This window comes from Meriones unguiculatus, chromosome 4 (genome assembly GCF_030254825.1).
Source record: "Meriones unguiculatus strain TT.TT164.6M chromosome 4, Bangor_MerUng_6.1, whole genome shotgun sequence".
In the NCBI taxonomy this organism is placed as follows: Eukaryota; Metazoa; Chordata; class Mammalia; order Rodentia; family Muridae; genus Meriones; species Meriones unguiculatus.
This window is the reverse complement of record NC_083352.1, coordinates 9,512,208-9,531,262: the sequence shown is the minus strand read 5'-3', so window position 1 is coordinate 9,531,262 and position 19,055 is coordinate 9,512,208. Positions and strand designations below refer to the sequence as shown.

The window sequence follows — 19,055 nt, the reverse complement described above, 5'->3', positions numbered from 1 at the left end:
GGTCATAAACAGAGAGGCCCAACGAGGAGAGCACCATGCCTCTGCTCTTCCCCCAAATTCTGCTCCACGAGTGACATAGTGGGGGACCATAGGGCACCCCCACACCCCACCCACTGACTACTCTGGAACACCGGGGGAGGCTTCCTTCCTGCCCATTTCCCCCACTGACCTCCATCTCAGGCTCTTTCTGGCTCGAGCTCAGGAGCCTGAGAAGCAAGTGCTCTAGTCACTGTGGGCTGCCTACCCCTCCTAGACCATCACTATGGGTTCTTCCCACACTCTTCCCCAGGCTGGAGCCTTTCTGAGCTGATTCGATATGATGGCTGAGGTCACCTGCTCTTTGCTGGATGTCCCCACAAGCTGACCCGTACACAGGAAGAGGAGTGGCTTTCTTCAGCAGGGGTGGACCTTGACAGTATCAAGTCTCAGACTGGGCCTGGGTTCATCGCCTGTCATTTAACCCTCCCCACTCCTTGCTTCTCTGGTTTGTCTTCCCTTGACGCTCCACTGACTCTTCTCCTTCCACAATATCCACAAAGCTGGTAATCCTGGGTTGGTCCGTCCCACCTAGAGTTCATGGGGAGGTTAGGCAGAGCCCCAGCCACATGAAGGCTGATGTGGTTCTCTCTGTCCATCCCAGCAGCTCACCTCATGGCTGTGAGGAAAAGGTAAGTTCCTAGGGAAACTGTTGCCATCTAACCACTCTAAGGCCTAGGCACAAAACATCCTATGCCAGCTCTACTGCAACTGTCAAGAGCAGCTCAGACACAGAAACAAGGGACAAGGAAGGGGCCTGAGTGTCAAGGCTAAGGCTCTAGGATGCGAGGGGAGACCATCAGAGCAGACATCAGTGTTCTCGGAAGAATCCCAGCAGACAGCCGGAGAGCTGGGGGTGACTGTAGCCTGGTGGGGCTGCAAAGGGGCCTTCTTATCTTTTGCATCGTAAGTGGTTGTCAACTTAGGAGTACAAGCGGGCTCCAACGAGGGCTTCCTGGACTGGTGGCCTGAGGTGTGCCCTTGGTACTGGGATAGCTGGAATAAAGTGCCTGTAAGCACCATCCTCCTTCTAGCTAGGGTCCAGCCACAGCACTAACGCCTCAGACAGGAGCCATTAGAGACCATCACACGTACTATAATTAAGAGGAAGATTTCAAAGGAAACCAACAGTTAGTAGATAAGTTGTGAGACCATGTTCCGAAATCCAGCTTTAACCACACCACAAAAGTTATTGCCCTTTTATCTTTTGCTTTATTTTTTCCATTATCTTGTCATTTAATACAGTTCCAATCTCTTTTCACATTAAAAAGCAAGCCCATTACTGCTCCGCTCACATGTCTTATTTCAGACCAGTAGCTGTGTTATGAATGTGGCCGCATCAAAGAACAGTGTGAGGGATAAAAATTTAGCTGAAGTGATAAAATTTGATTATGCAACACGTCTGCGGCACAGTCTCATTCTCACCGTGCGGCTCCAAGTTTCCTCATGGAGGCGTGGAGTCTCTCATTGCCTCTCACGAGCACCACAATATCAACAAATGAGATAGTGGTGGGCTGCGGATGACAGCGGCTCCGACGAGCACAGGAAGGACACACACTCTTAGGTTTTTATGAGTCTACACAACAGCTAATAAAGTCTTAGGAGCTGCGCGTTTCTTTTTGTGGAGACGAGGTAGCAAGCGCAGAGTGAGTGGATCATCTTAGTTGCTTAATCTCTAGCTATTCATAACAGCATCTTGTTATTAGGAGAAAACAGCAATTAGAGTTGTCATTCAGCAGCACGCTCCCGCGTCTGCACATGGAAGACAGAACGTAAGGGAGCCCATTACAGTAGGGCTTGGGGAGCGTGGAGCTACTCATTCTAAAAGCCTGTTGTCAGTTCCACAAATGTCACCAACATCTCTGTGCACTGGATGTGTGCCATGGGCTCCACAGGGCCTCTCCCTGACCTCTCCAGGGCACAGTGCTAAAGGGCCAGGCAAGGTGACCTCCCACAAGCTCCTCAAATAACCAGCATTCCCCGGAGATTTCAATGGGAATGGAAGGTCGTGAGGTCGCCGTGGCAGATAACCGTCATCATATCAACCCTTCTCTGCCACTTTCAACTTCCTCTAACGTCACCAACCTTCTTCAGTTTACCACAAAGCACCTGCTCATGACTGTCTCATACCTCCTCAGGATCAGGCTCTCTCTTGGAAGGCTCAGGAACGAAACACAGTGCAGACAGAGGAACTGTGCAGGAAGCAGCCGTGTGAACCTCATGCTACACCCATACCGCCTAAGAGAAGACGAGTCACCATATGCCCCAAAGAAGCCTGTCAGCCCCCCTGAAAATGTTTCCTCAGATCTGGGAAGACAGGATGGGTAAAATACTTGTTGCTTGAGCATGAGGACATGAGATTGGATCCTTTGCACCCACTCAAAATGCTGGATGTGGTTGTACTTGCCTGTGACCCCATTTCTAGGGCGTCAGAGACAAACAGATCCTCTGAGATCAGTGTCCAGGCAGTGTAGGTAATCAGTGACCACCAGGTTGAGTGAATGACTGCATTTCTAATGATAGAAAGTGGTAGAAAACACCCAGTGTTGGCCCCTAGCTGCTTACACACAGCACACACACACACACACACACACACACACACTACATGCATGAGTACCACACACCCACAAATGCACTTGAGCACACCATGCACACACGCATGTGCAACCTAAAATTTAAAAACCTAAAATTTAACCTAAAAACCTGAAATTTAAAAATACAGAGGAGAGGTCCTTCCTGTATCCGATGGGGATTACTTGTGGGAAGGGTTCCCAGGAGTGCAGTACCCATGCTTGATCAGAAATGTCCTTCTGATACAACTAAAGCACAGATGATCCTCACACCTGCCTCCATGGTTAACGTGAGCAACAGATAAACAAATTAAACACATGTTTCAGACAACATCAAGACCACACTAAGCACATAAAAAATTGCGGCCGTCATTCTTTTAAAATTACCTTCCTATCTCCTACCGAGATTGCCTGATACCTCCTGTAGGGGATTAATGTAGCTGTGTCAAGTGAGGTGTCTGAACTGGAATGAAAAGAAAAGGTAGTAAAATGTGGGAAAATAAAGTGGTGATGTGAAAAAGAAGGAGTAGCAAAGGATACATATGTTCAGATGGAAACTGCTGAGAGCAATAAGGCCAGGACTGCTCTTCACAGCATTTCTCTGAGGAGCTCCTAGGGCTGCCAAGACCGTGCAGCCCTGGCCAGCCACACCTAGGTCCAGAACACCTTGCATGTGCAAATGCCATTCACAGCATAATTAATGTATTGCTTCAGGTTAAAATGCAGGAGAATTCCACAGCAGTGCAGACTTCTAAGAAGGACCATCCCTGTCCAGAAAGCCACTTCAAGGCTAATGTGATGAATGACCTAAAAGAATCCAAACGGACCCAAATCCATCTTATCTATTCCTCCACAGCCTCGAGCTAATTGTTTAGGATTTCATTAACCATTGGTACTACTGTGTACCACAAACACAGTATACACATGTGCTTGTGTACACACATACACGTGTACACACACCAGTGATTCTTCTTGGTTCTTCGATCAGCAGATTCAACAGCAGCATCAATAGTTCGTAAGATGCACAAGAATCTTTAGAAATGAAAGTCTCGACTGATTACGTATACATCAAAACCACAATACAAAAAGAACATCTGTGTCCAGGCATCTCCAGTAGCAAAGTATGAATACGGGGAGCACAGGTGTCCTGCCTTTCAGCTCTTTCTTCTAATTGCATTGGTGTTTTCAACGGAGTGGAATAGTGAGCACATTTGCAACGTACCCGCACTTAATTACCAAACAACATCTTATTTATGGGCTTAATAAAGAGCTTTTAAACAGCTCCTCATTGTAACATCCAGAAACAATGGCTTCCAAAGCACAGAAGACAATTACTGTTTGCTGTAAAGCCTGGTCCCATTATTCTGGAGGCCAAAGGTCAGGGTTTGCTTTTTGTGCTTGAGAAATCTACTCTGAAATGAAACCTTGGTGTCACATAAGCAATTATATTTGCTATGTAAACAATTTCTCCTGTCTGGCTTCTTTTAATGCAAATCAGAGGCTTACTAATTGAAACCCACCAGCTTTCTCTCTTAACTTTTATTTGGTATTACAGCAATGTGTTGATCCTGAAACTCATGCTCCAGAATCCAGCAGCAAAAGAGGGCTTCTACAACAGCTGCCATTGAATGTTGTTTCACAAGTGAAGAGAAATCGGAAATACGATTCGCAAGGTGGTGATCCTGACTTCCTTATTTTTTTAAAAACATAAAATTTAAGAAAGCAAAAATAATCCTAAATTTCATCATAAAGAGGCACATGATTTTTGGTGAAAACAGTGTGGACATTACCATTGTTCAACCTGGGAGTAGCTGGGTGGTGCTGACTTTCTCTTTAGAGACATGCCGGGCTGTTTTAGAAGCCACATGTTCTCTCACTAGACTGAGAGGTAATAGCATCATTACTGTGTTACCCATGCACTAATTTTATTTTAGTTCTCATTGTTACTGTTTAAATTTTTATTTTATTAATTGTTGTTGCTGTTGTGTGTGTGTGTCTGTATGTGTGCAGGTGCACATGGGCCACAGTATGACTAGAGAGATGGTTCAGTGGTTAAGAGTATTGGCTGCTATTTCCAGAGGCCCTGGGTTCGATTACCAGCAGTAACAGAGCTCTGAGGAGACTCTGCAGGCAGTACACATATGCCATGCAAGCCATACATACAGGCAAAATGCCTGCACATATCATGTGTGTGGAGGTCAGAGGGCAACTTTCAGGGGTTTGTGGAACCTTGCTAGGGAGAGGGCACCTGATTTGGGAATGCGTAAGTCAGGCCTGTGAATTCCAGTGACTCCTCTGAAAATAACCTAGGTGGGTGACAGGTTGGGAGGCACACCTGTCGCACTCTACCATCGTAGGCACTACACCTGCTGAGGGGGGGGGAAAAGGATCAGGCTACCACACGTAAAAGGGCCTCCTCAGTGTTTGAGTGTGAATTATATTTTCATTCTAGGAAGAGCCAGCTTGGGAGTTAGAAGTCTTGAAGAGTCTCCAAAGCCTTCAAATGTAGATATCAGAGAGGTGTTCCCATGAGACATCCTTTCCAGTCTACCCATTAAAAAAAATCTGCTGTAAATTGAGGTTGAAATATTTCTTAGAGTCAAACAGATACATTAAAAATTAAAGTGCACTGTGAGGTCACTGTGTGGCAAAGCACAGCTCTCTTGTTACTTGAGGGCATTTATAAATGAGTGTGACCTAAGAAATAAATGAGGCAAAAATCTGAGAAGTTGTAAAGTGTTCATACCCTTTGGCAAGGCAATTACAGTTACTCTATGTAAAAAAAAAAAGAAAAGAAAAGAAAAGAAAAGAAAAAAGTAACACTCTTAAATGAAACAAATCACTTTGCACACAGTGTTTCTATAGTATCAGGAAACCAATTTCACATTGCTTACTTGTTTACACACTGCCTGCCGTCACTGCAAAGATTTAATCTGATGTTGCAGACGCTAATGGGAAAGTAAAGTAAAATATTGAAGAGCTTTTATATATATATAAAAGAGGAGGAGAGTGGGACTGTGTGCCAGAAACTTGGGCAAGAGTTCCAGGCAGCTTTCAGCCTTCTTCTTTCTATTGCCAGTAGGGGTAGAGAAACACAAAGCCATACTAAGGCCACAGATGTGGTCAGAAAAAAATACAGTTTCCAAATAAAAAAGGGGTCCTTTTAGAGAATATTACAATGGGGGGAGATGGATTCTCAACACTGCTGCTACTGTTTAAGGTGCTTATGGAAATAGGGTCTGACCTTGGCTTAGGGAGTCGAGGACCTAAATTCAGGTCCCTAGTACCCATATAACAAGGACAAATCACTACAGTCGGGGAGCACTAGAGACAGGCAGATCTCTAGTGCTCAGTGATCAGCAAGGCCAGCTAATGGCTGAGCTCCAGATTCAACGAGAGACCTTGTCTCCAAAATAACACAGACAGTGGGCCAGGAAGAGGTTTGGCATGGGTCTCTGGCTTGCACATGTACACATGTACTCAAACATATGTACAAATTCATGTACACATACATATTCACGCATAGCCACATGTGCACTTACTCACACAAATGTACATATAACACACACGTACACACACATGTACACACACAGGAATTCATGGAAATAAAGTGGGTTTTTTTTAAAATATTAGTAAACAAAATGAAGGTCATTTTATAGACATGAAGATGATATAAACTACAAGTATGTGCCTAAATTTCAACCTCTCCAATAAATTATAAAACTATAGGAATAAAGGATATACTTTAGACTGGAGCCTTTTCACTAATTTGTCCTAGGAAAACAATAGAACAAAAACAGAAGCTGTCACTGAAGATTATCAGAGACAGACAGACAGGCATATTCCAGTTTCTGGCTAGTGTTTTCTTTTGATTGCTATGGTTTTTATACTGGAACTTACAGCATCTGCTCCAAGAGCACAAATTTTCACATCTGTTGCTTTTAAATGCTCACACCACCACAGATGGCGCAGTCTTAGCCTCCAGGTCCCACCTGGAGAGTGTACCTTGCAATGGAGGACAACGCCTAAGAGTTTTCAGATACAAATCAACCACCCCATTTTCATAGCCTCGCTGTAGGCCAATCGCAGCTACACTATCATCTTGGGACCTCAGAATCCACCGATCCTGGGAAGAGTCAGGTTCATACATACACGTTACAATGAGTTTAATAACAGAATGTTTGCACATGGTACAAGGCCACTGCAGGCAGAATGGCAAAGCTGCTGGCTGAGGGCTGAGAGGAAAACAGCACGGGCAGGACCCTTGCTCAGGCCTTGGTCACCTGGATGGCCCAGACTGCTCCTCTGTTCCAAAGGATCCTGGTTGTAGTTAGCTTTGCTGTGCTGACAAATAATAGCAAACCCATCTTTCTGATATCTGCAGGTAGGAATTTAGAATGCATGATATCTTTTACTTTCTCCCTAACCCATGTAGTGTTCATGTCACTGGGCTCACATGGGAACTCATTCCTGTTTCCCACACTATAGACCCAGGCTGTGAGCTACCAGTGTTCTGGGCTCACAGTTCTCTGTCTGAATATGCTTACACCTGGCCTAGATGTGGCAAAAGGACTTTGGGAGGAAACCGGGCAGGTGTCTGGGCATATGCCCTGCAGATGAGGTGACACAGGCGTAAAGCAGTGCTTCTGCCGAGCCCCAGGATGCATGAGTGCTCAGGCACATGGGAGAAGGTAAGCAGGAGTGTAGCCATGTTGTCAGTGAGCCCCTCTTCTTGGGAGGCGATGCTTCCCATGTCTGAAACATCAGTAGTGTTCAGAAAATGCCCAGGAAAGTTATGCTTACTACACACAGTCTGCTGCATGTTTCTGAAAACATTTAAAAATCCCAGGCTCAGACTCAAGGCTCAGTGACATCTGCCATTCTTCCTCTACTTTCAGGCCAGTTTTCCTACTTTCCACCTGAGATTGGGCACTGAAGCTTCTAGGGACCAAGCAAGTGTCAGTGGCGCTGAGTTGCACGTTGTTTGTAATAGCTGAGTGAGTGAGTGACATGTGGCTAAATAGAAGAAATGGGTCACTGCTGTTAAAACAACAACAACAACAACAACAACAACAAAAACCTAACAGCTGAACCCTGGTCAACAGCATAAACCTGTGGTGTGGACAGAGAAAGCAACACACAAAGAGGCCAATGGCCAGAAGCCACACAGATAGCTTGGGACACTTTGTTTCACGGAATGAGGCTCAGACAAATTGTACCAGTAGAGACTGAGTTAAGGACCACATCAGCATTACCCTTGGAGTGCAGTTTGTAAGATGTATGCTATTTTCAATACACACTTGTGGTTTTGTTTGGGAATTCCTAAAGTCTTGGGAGAAATCATGAGTTCTGGTTTCATTTCTGCTGCTGCTATAAAATACCCTGACAAAAACTAAGTGTTGGGATAATTTTTTTTTCAGCTCATAATTCAGGTCATAGTTTACTGGAACATGGAAGTTGAGGCTGGAACTCAACATAGCTGGTCAAATCACATCCACAGTAAAGGGCAGAGAAGAATTAATGAGCACATATTTACTTGTGCTTAACTCTCCAGCCTTTACAGTCCAGGACCCCTTGGCTAGGGGATGGTGACACTCACAGTGGGCCTCATGTTAATTAATAAAGACAACCCCCCTCAGACAAGGTCACAGTCTAACTTGATCTACATGATCCCCTCTGAGATTCTCTTCCTAGGTACTTCAGTGTTGTGTCAAGTTGACAATCTCCAAGTGATCCCATCATGCTTCTGCATAGCGAAGGCAGCAGGTCCTTCCTCTGTGTGAGGGTGGTGGCCTGTGTCACCCCAGCACATTGCAGCCTTTGCTAAAAGTGGACGACAGTGATTATGACCACTGCTAGAAGATAACCAACCATGTTTGGAAAAACAACATTCTCGAGATTCTATCAGCTATAACAGAAGTGTAGCTCAATACCCCACCTCAACCCAAGCAGAATAGAAAGTGATTAAGCTACACTACATCACAGGCTTGAATCCTCAACCCCTGTCCTGAGGTAAGTTTGTTCTTCAGACTTCCAAAGGTACCATGTGAAAGAGAAGCTCCACAGCAATAGATACAAACCGTGAACCCCTTTTTAACACTGTTGAGGGGTGAGGGACTAACCATGACTCAGATCCTCAGAGCTCCATGAAAGACCAATAAATCTGACTACATTAAAAAACACCTTTCCAGGGGGCATGAGGTTAAAATGGAGGCCAAATGATAAACCAGTGGAACAGTCCTCTTCTTAAATTACCCACAAAATGCCAACTTTCCCAAAAATGGCCGACAAATTGAGAAGAAAAACTGCAATGAATGAATTAGGAAAGTAGGCAAAGAACATGGAAAATTCACATAAGCACAGAGTTTCATGGTCCTGTCAAGGCTGCAAAGATGCCCACTGCAGAGACTTGTCAGAGTGGCAGATGGTCGGATCTGTGACAGGCAGGCTGCACAGTCCCATGCTCTGTGGGAACAGGGATAGGGTGAGACAGCCACTCAGTTTCACCCAGTAACCACACTCAGTCACAGAAATTAAAGCAGAGGTCTTCCTGTACTTAGGCAGGAATGGTGGTAGGATCTGGTAAGAGCAGTGGTGGATGGAAAACAACTTTGCTCTCTCTTCTGGTTTCTGTCTTTCCTGTGGCAGACGCTTGTCTTCTGGATACAACATGGCTGTTAATCTCAGAATCAGAGGAGCTGTGGTTAGTTACATAGACCCTCACAGGAACAAGCCTACTGTGTTCCTTCACAGAGTGGGGCTGTGGCAGCAGACCCTCACCTGAGGTTCCATTTTCATGAGGTCTCCAGTGGTTGTAAAGTATGTGTGAGGTGGACAGCTAGCCGGGAGCCTGAGTCACCCGGACTCCATTAAGCAAGCCCCTCAAACTCACTGGTTCTCTAAGAAATGTCACACACTTCCTGGACTTCAAAATGCCTCCTGATGACACACTGTGACAGCTATGGAAAAAAAAAAAAAACAACTATTGTACATCCAGCACTTTTGTGACCTGGCTTCCTGCTGCACTTGACCCTTCCCCCCGCATGTGGTCCGACACGTTTGCAGGTGGAGGGACTAGGGTACCAACATCTGGGGTGGGCCTTTCTCTGTCTGTCACACAGTTCTCATACTGCCACCTCCCTCTTCATACTTCAAAAGCCCTTTCTGGGAGCAGCCATCATGGAGGTCCCTTCTTACTCATCCTAGTCCTCACTCATCCTGCCTGGCCATGGAGGATGACTCCTCTCATGGTCACTAGTCATACCACCAATGTTCAGATCTGGCTAAGACATTTCATTCATGATTATAAATTATGTTCACCAAGTGTGGTGGCCAAACACACGATACATCTGGCCCCAGAATGGCCAGGGAGGTTGTCCTCACTGCAGGGACATGGAGAGGCCATGCTAGGCTTCTTCAAGACCTGGGACATGCTGCCTCTACTACCTTCTCTGGATGAGAGCATTGGCTTCTTCCAGGCAGCAAGCTGTGTGCAGAAGCCCAGGCCATACTGAGCCTTTACTTTTAGGGTCCAGCACACTTGACCCTACACCTGGAGGAGGTATAGTGAATGGTGGAAGAGCATAGGAACAGGTCCAGGGTAATGAGGAAGCTGAGTGGCCTGGGGTCCTTCCTTTGGACACAAGGTACCCATGTGGCTTCCAAAGCAACAGCTCTTGTTGGAGGAGAGATCGCATGCTGGATGGAAAGGAGTCTTCCACTCGTCTTCTCAGAGGCCCCAGCTGTGATTCCAGGCTCCTTGTCTCAGGCCTGCATGGCTGCTCCGAAAATCAGGTAAACTAACCTTATTAAGACAAATGCTGATGTTTGGCTGGAAAGAAAAACTTGAGCCACTGTGTGGATTAGAACAGAGTTCCTGCCCTCATACTTCGAAATGATTTCTATGTAAACAGGCCTGATCGTTATGCTTGGTTTTCAGGTGTATGTACATACATGTGTATGCACATGCATTGTTGTGTTGCAATGTCCTCCGAATTGAAACATTCCATCCTTGATGGAGGAGGATGTGAGGTAAGACAGAGGCGGGGGTGGAAGAAGGGCTAACTAACATTAAGAATGTTTTAAAACCATATGGGGACCTTTTATTTTATAACTGGAGTTACCCTGGACAGAGGATCATACTCCTCCTAAAAGCCATAGATTGACAAATAAAAAGCCCACTGCAAGTAAGAGACACCTCCCTCTAAATTGTTGGTAGGAGGTATTCTGGAGACCCATATCCTACTGATTCACAGGACATGAATAAATTAAGCAGTTTCTGACAGGGAAGCCTCTTCCCTCCTGACTAGCCTTCATGACACCAGAAGCTGTATGAAGGTTATATATGGTGCTGGAAGGCAGAGGTCACAACAGTCTTACTCAGCTGTGAACCCTGCAAGCTACAGTAATGACCACCATGGCAAGATATGCTCATGGGTATAATGGCACAAATGCTGTGGGGTGACCAACCATTCTTTTATTGGATTTAAGGCCTGTCACACAGGAGAAAACATGTTTGGTACTATAAACTTGTCCAAGAATCCATGGCTGGGGAGCTCATAGGCTTCAGATAAGAACTTATTATTATTATTCTAAATGGATACAGTATCAAACTGTCCTCTAAATACTATCTCAAGTACTAGTACACCTGTCAGACCTTAGATAAGCTTCTTTGTGCAGAGGATTGTGGCTAACTCAGAAATTCACAGCTGGTCAAACTGAAGAGAGTAAGTGTCCGTGGAGTGCCCAGACATAACTGTAATATCTGTATCACATTTACCTCCCCACCAAAGCTCAGGGAATAGCACAGAATAGAAGGTAGAAGACTGTAAGTTAGAAGTTTGGAGGTCCTGGGAAAACCAGAATCTTCTAGACACCATAAACCAAATGTGATTTCCCACACAAGATATATACAATATCAGGCCAATCAACATCCCAGCGTGGAGGGAGGAGGGCCCATGAGCTCCAGCCCCTAGCTGAGGAGCTTGATGGTTGATGTCTGCTGGAGGGAACAGTCAATTTTTTAGGGTTGTGGCCTCTGGTAAGTCCATCATGTTCCAGTAGATACTTCACACACATTTATAGATACGTGGCATAAACAGGAATGAGTGCATTATAGTAAAAAAAAAAAAAATAAGATATTAAGTTGAAGTGGGGATGGATTCTGGAGGAATTAGGGGCAGCAGTAGAGAGTGAAAATGATTAAAATACATTGTATGCATATCTGGAATTTCAAAGAGGTAACAAAAAATTATATTGAAAAGACTCAGGATATAAACAACTCACAAGTCTCAGGAAGTTCCTGAAACATACTAATTTCATAAGGCTGCTCCTTCCTCAAGGCTAAATAAGCAGTAAGTACTGCTAGGGAAAGAAGACTCTCTGACCTGTTAAACTGTCAGTATATCATGCAGAGAACTGCCAGGATGAAGCTTTCATGATTCACACAGGAAGGGGTGAACTTTTTTTTTTCAAGTGGCAATTTTTGAATTTAAATATCTTTTTCTTTTTTTTAATTTTTAATTACACTTTATTTACTTTGTATCCCCCCTCTAGTTCTCTCCCTCCTCCCCTCCCAATCCTTTCCTTCCTCCCCCTTTTCCATGCATGCCCCTCCCCAAATCCACTGGTAGGGGAGGGTTTCTTTTTTTTCCTTCTGTTCCTAGGCTGACAGGTCTCATCAGGAGTGATTGCATTGTCTTCCTCTGTGGCCTGGTAAGGCTGCTCCCCCCTCAGGGGGAGGTGATCAAAGAACAGGCCAATCAAGGGGTGAACTTTTTTAGGCATGTAGCTGCCTTTGATGAATATATGTGCTAGAAACCCCAATAAACTCATTGGTTTACCAATTTGAACCTTTGTGAAACTGTGTATTTGGTCTGTTGATGCCCTACGGGGGGTGAGAAAACATTTGCTCCTATCACCCCAGGAATAGTCACACTACAATGTAGGACTGAAACACTAATTAATTAAAATTATTTCTAGTAGCTTAATATAATTAGAACAGAAATCCCTAGGATTGGTCTGATTTGATTATCAGAATGACTATAAGTTTATGTATCATTATGACAATTATCAGGAACTAACAAAAACAAGTATCAAAGATTCAATAACATAACAACCACAGCAGATGGCAGGGAGCATCAAAGTCTGTATAATCTGAGCTCAGTTCCACTGCAAACAGCAATGGAGCCAGGAGGCCTGGGTCCAAACCACAGCTTGGCCCTTTATCAGCTGATGGATATGATGAGTCACGTGACCTTTTATTTCTTTATATGAAATAGGCTGAAAGCCCCACCATGTTGCTGGGATATAAACTCCAGCTCTACTCTCTACACTTCCCACAGACACTATATAAACATATATTTGATTTTCCTCTTCATATAATATAAGCATACTTGGTCTGCTGTGGCCAGAGAACAGGCAGTGAAGACAAAACCACAGAAAATCCTAGGAGCTAACACATTGTGTCTTGGCTAAGAAGGGTGTAATCCACAGACCTTTCTGACCAGAATGCAATTTGGGAACACCAGCCGTTCCAGTGAGAGCTACACATCAGCAAACTTGATTTTGTGCCTGATGGAAGACTAAATGGTACAGGCAAGCTGCCTAATGCAGGACGTCACGCTGCATAAAGCTGACAGACATACCCCTCAGCTGGTCTCGACTGGGGCTGCCTGAGATACACCAGACTGCATCATCAGCCAGGCTGCCAGCCTAAATGACTCTTCCTATAGACAAAACTGCAAGGCTGGTCTACGAAGCTGCCTTCACTGAAATCCAGTTACTGTGCTGCTACTCAAGATGGGTAAGTGTCCCTTCCAGTTGCCTGGAGCAGTCAGTGACTCCCTAACCAGCATCTGCATTTCTTTCATCTCCAAAGACACTTTGCAAATGCTGGGTCCTGTTTTTAAAACAATCTCCCAATCCAATGAGCAACAGGATGTCAACCTCTGGCCTTGTTTCTAAGCCTACCTGCAAGTCCTGGTCAGTCTCCTCTGCAGAAGTGGGAACAATCACACACACACACACACACCTTCTGAGTTTCAAAACTGCACATTCTGGGAGTATACCTATGTCCTCTGGGAGGGGTCTTTTGCTATTGTATTGGGCAGGCATCTGATCGGAAAAGAGCCGCTATGAGGTTTTTCAAAGGTGAATGTAGAGGAGTCAGTTCCTCAGGTATTTGGGCTATGTAGCTTCTACCAAGATCACATATGGCTGATGGTGGCTGGGTGGGATGGTGCAAAAAGTATTTCTGTCATCTCAAGTCTGTGCTGGATATTTTTAGGTAACTTGACACAAGCCAGAGTTATCTGAAAGGAAGGAACCTCAATTGAGAAAATGCCACCTGAGGATTGGGCTATAAGACATTTTCTTAATGAGTGATTGATGGGGCAGGGCCCAGCCCATTGTGGCTGGGGCCATCTCTGGGCTGGTGGTCTTGGGTTCTGTAAGAAAGCAGGCTAGGTGAGCCATGAGAAGCAAGCCAGTAAGCAGCACCCTCCATGGCCTCTGCTTCAGCTCCTGCCTCCAGGTTCCTGCTCTGTTTGGGTTCCTGTCCTGACTTCCTTTGATGATGAACAATGATAGGAAAGTATAAGCCAAATAAACCCTTTCCTCTCCAATTTGCTTTTTGGTCATGGTGTCTTGTGATAGCAATAGAAACTCAAACTAAAAAAGGTGCCATGCAACAGTGCACAGAGGCTGTCAAATTCCATACAATTCTGGCCTTTCTTCTGGCTTTGCTCTGGGTCCAGCAAGTGCTTGGACTTTGGAACTCCACACTAGCAGTGTCCTGCTCACTGCTAGCTGGATGGAAGGCACAGACAGCCCACCCAAGATCAGACCCAAATGTGGGCCCACGGTGGCAAATGGGACCATGATGCTTCACAGTGTCCTTTGTAGGAGAAAGACTGGCCAGCTGTGTGTGGCTCTCCTTCAAAGAATGTTGGCTCAGAAGTGCATGAAGAAAGCTTCGTTTCCCCGTGCAGTGGGTTTGGCTGGCTGTGTGAAAGAGTAGAAAATTCTTTCATATTTTGTGTTATCTTATTTTTTGAAACCAGAGTAATACACCGTTCACCAACTAGTGACTGCAGGCTTCAGACTCACAGAGAAATTTTATACAAAAAAGGCAGGAGCCTGATGGCCATCAATGCCCAGTGCTCAGCAGGGACACTCCCTCAGACCAGTAGGCAGAGGATGAAAGAACAGCTATAACTTCTTCCCTTCAGTGAAACGCATGCTCTTTCTATCTTTGTTATCCTTACAGAAGGGAGTTTTTTTTACTTCTGCAGCCACTATGAGGCCCTCATCTCTATGCGGCCTAACAGACCCACCTGTCTTGACTCCTGTCTTGTGAGAAACTCTACAGATGTCCTGTGGCCACACTGGCTTCTGCCCTCGTTGCCTCCCCTCATGCTAAGATCTGTGACTGACTGCTCCTGCCCAGGCCACACAGTTCCTTGCTGAAGTTGGGAAAAGCACTGTTAGAGGAGACTTCTGGTCCTTTTTTTCCCCACGTTTTAAAAAATCACTTGGATACCTCGAGTATGAGGATCAGTTAGATGAGAAGATGGGATCTGACACATGACAGTTTCGTGCCTTCTTGCCTTCTTTAAGTTTAATCTTTTAACATGTCCAGGCTTTTGTTGAATGCTAAAGATGGGATCAATGCAAAGCCCATTATAGCACTGGGTATTCGATACTACGATGGAGCAGCTGAGAGTGGCCATTGTCACAGTAAATTCTACCAGAGTGGACGCAGGACTAGCCACAGGATTATCATCATGGATTGCTGCAGCCATGAATCATCTGAAGGAATGGGCGGGCATGGGAGCGTTAGCAGGCCTTCTGGTGTTGGTCTCCTTGGTTTGCCTGTGGTATATATGCAAGATTAGAGTCTCACAACAGTGTGATGCAGCCATGATCATTCAGGCCTTTACAGCCACTGAAGCAGGACATTCTCCCCAAGCATGGTTGGATACCATAAAAACCTAAAATGTTACGCTCAGGATGTGAGGCTAAGCACTGCACTCAGGGTCAGCCGCTTTCGACCCAGAGAAAAGCATGTCTGGTTGCATGCGGGTTGATGCCCCAGGTCCCGCCTCTGAGAAAAAGGTATCAGACGGGTCTGATGCTCTTTGGGTGGATGACACCTAAATGAACATCAGTACAAAGTCCCAATTTATTTCTAATATCAGAGATCAGACCTCTACTCTTGCCTGATGCGTCTAAAACAAAAAGGGGGAACTGTAGAGAGCTGCGGAATGCTATGCCTTAAAGATGGAGCTGGTTTCCGCCTTCCACCTTCCCGATGGTGAGTGCTCTCTGTCACAAACAACTCCGCATTTGGCTAAGGCTGAGGATCTGGCTTGCTTCCATGTATGTGGACCTATCTGCATTGCACACGTGGCCCGCCTGGGTTGGCTACCCAGAGGCTATTTAAGCTGTGGGCTGGCTTTCCCCGGGGTCCAAGGATTGTTCAAGGTTCCTGAATAAACTGCATTGAAAAAAAAAAAAGAATATCAGTAAGACCAGGGGACAAGAAGTTAGTGTGTATGTCTGTGCGCCTCTGTGCATGCATGTTTATATGTGTGGATGTGCATACATGTGTAAATGCACATGCAAACATTCAGGGATTTGTGTATGTAAGTAGCTGTATGAGCCCATGCATACTCACACATACATGCATGTGTGTGCTCCTGCGTGTGCCTGCATGTCTGTGTGTACTGTGTGCACATTCCAATATATACACGTGCACAAGCTTGTGCTGACTGCAGTGTCTCACCTCTATACTCTTCCCAGAAAGCCTTGGTGGTTACTCTTGCCTGAGTCTCTTTTGCTATCAAGTAAGACACCGTGGCCACCCAATCCCTACCATGGTCAGGTGTTCATCATCAGAGAAAAACCACACCTGCCTCCTTGCTCCTCCTTCGTGAGGTCATTCCCCAACTTCCAGACAATGTTTTACATTCTCATCATGTTACCCTACGCACTTGACCTTTGGCTGCTGTTGCATACTTTCCCCCATCACTCACCTGGTGCCCACAAACATCTGAGAACCAGCACAGACACCATAACCCTTGATGCCCTGTGGGTGACCAGAAGCATCTATAGGTAGAATCTCTTGGGCCTTAGCGTGACCACTACATTGCTGCACTTGCTGGCTGTGTGTTCGTACACATAGTGGGCACGATGTCTAGTACCACAGTCAGTGGGTATGTAGGGTGTGCAGAGGTCACTACTGTCTGTCTTTTGGTTTCTTTGGGCGCACAGCCAGAACTGGTTCGGCTGGGTCATACTGCAGTTTTAGCTTTAGTTTTGTGACAGACACCTATATTGACTTCCAAAGTGTCTGCACTCATTAATAGTCCCAGCAGTGGTATACAAGGGGTCCTCTCCCCTGACTGCCTCAGGAGGATTTGTTTTCTTGGTGAAAGCACTGTAACAGGTGAGATGAAATCTTAATGTCACTTCGACCTGCCATTCCTTGAAGCTGAAGGTGTTGCATATTTCTTCATATATTGATCGACCATTTTTGTTTCTTCTTCTGATCATGATTGGCCTTTCATTCCTTTTTGTATTTAAGTTTTTGGGTTCTTTAGGCATTAATCTTTTACACGAACAGTTGACAGTGTTCAGGTTGGGTCTCACTGTGTCCCGTGCTGTCAAAGGCTTTTGTTGGATGTGACCTCACTTGTTGTTCTGTTAATTTACCTTAAGGAACTGCAGTTCAACTCAGAAAGTGTTTGTCTGTCTTTTGAAGTGTTTCTTGTAATAGCTTCAAAGCTTCAGGGTTTACATGGAGGTCTCTGATGCCCCCTGAGTTGATTTATGACAGAAGGAAAGGCAGGGCTGTAGTCCCAGTCTTCTACACGTGGCTCTGTTTTCCCAGGGTCACTTGCTTTTAGTGCCTTGGTCAAAAAGCCAGATAACTATATATGTGTGGGTTTCTTTTTTTAATGTTTAATTTTTTATAATGTATTTACTTTATATCATGATTGTGGCCCCCTCCCTCATCTCCTCCCAGCCCCTTCCTCACTATGTGTTGGTTTCTTTTTAAGTCTTTGATTTTATTTTATTGTTTATGTATATTTTATGTGCAGCATCAGGCTGCTTTTGTCTTTGGTTCTGTGATATAATTTGAAGTTGGGTAGTGTACCGGCCCTACCATTGCCCTTTCTCCTTATGATTGTTGGGGCTATTCAGTCTCTTATAAATTCCTCAGAAATTTTAGAATTAATTATTTTTTATTAAAAATTTTGGGCTGTCTTTGAGGAACTGTTATGAAAGGAATTGTTTTCCTGATTAAATTTGTTGTTGGTACACTGAAAGAAGTGTTTTATGTTTCTCATTTTATTTTGCTGAAGGTTTTTTTTTTAAATACCAGATGTAAGATATTCTGAAGAAGTCTTCCAGATCTTTTATGCATACAACCACCTCATCTGCAAAAAAGGGTAAGTTTAATCCTTCCATTCCTACTCTCATTCTATTTTTCTTGCCACATCACTGTGGCTAGTATTTCAAGTACTACACTGAATAAGAGTGAAAACAGTGTGAGAAATTCCTTCACTTCTGCTTTCAGGTTTCCTCATCGGTATAAGGCATATTACAGGCGTATGAAATACAGTTTTCTCTATTCTGATATTTCAGGGTGTTTATCATTGAATGGATGTTGAATTCTGTCAAAGGAATTTTCAGAATCAATGGAGATGACTGTGTGGTTTTTGTCCTTGCTTTGCTGGGAAACGTGTTAGTGTCTGATCTTGTCACTCATTTACTGGTAAGTTTAGGTTTCCCATATCATTGTTTTAATTGTGGCAGCTCATATATGCCCAGACATTTATCTACTTCTTCTCAAATTTTCGTATTATTAGAATGGAAGCTTTCAAAACATTCCCCCAGTGATCCCCTGAGCCCAAGTTTTACCTATATTTTTTCTCCCTTTTATTTTTATTAATTTGTGCCTTCTCTTTCTGTTGCTTAGTTTTGCTAACGATAAGTCAATTGTATCGCTTCAAGGAACCAATCTTTCCTTTGTCCTTTGTATTTTTCTATTAATTTCCATTTCATTAATTTCAGCTGGTTTCTATTGTTTACTTGCTATTCACCGCGTATGTGTTTGTCTTGTTCTTGCTACTCTAAGGCCTTGAGGAACATTAAGTTATTTAAGGCCTCTCATCTTTCAACACAGGCCATATGTTTGCAAGAGGGACATTTACAAACTTCCATGAAGGAGAACCTCACTGTCTCTCACAGGCTTTGGTATGTTGTTTTTATTTTCATCTAATTAAAATTTCCTTCTAATCTTTTCAATGAGCCAATGATCACCAAGCATGTTTGATTTCCCTGTAATTATGTATTTTCTGTAGCTTCTTTGATGCTTATTTTTGTTTTATTTTATTATATTATGATCTGATGAAATATAAAAAGTTGTTTGAACTTTTCTTG

General features: G+C 44.4%; 1 protein-coding gene across 5 annotated transcripts in view; it reads right to left on the bottom strand.

The window, feature by feature from the left end:
• The window catches only part of Dlgap2 (DLG associated protein 2), a 715,977-nt gene that overhangs the window by 119,170 nt on the left and 577,752 nt on the right, over positions 1-19,055 (bottom strand). The window lies entirely within an intron of this gene.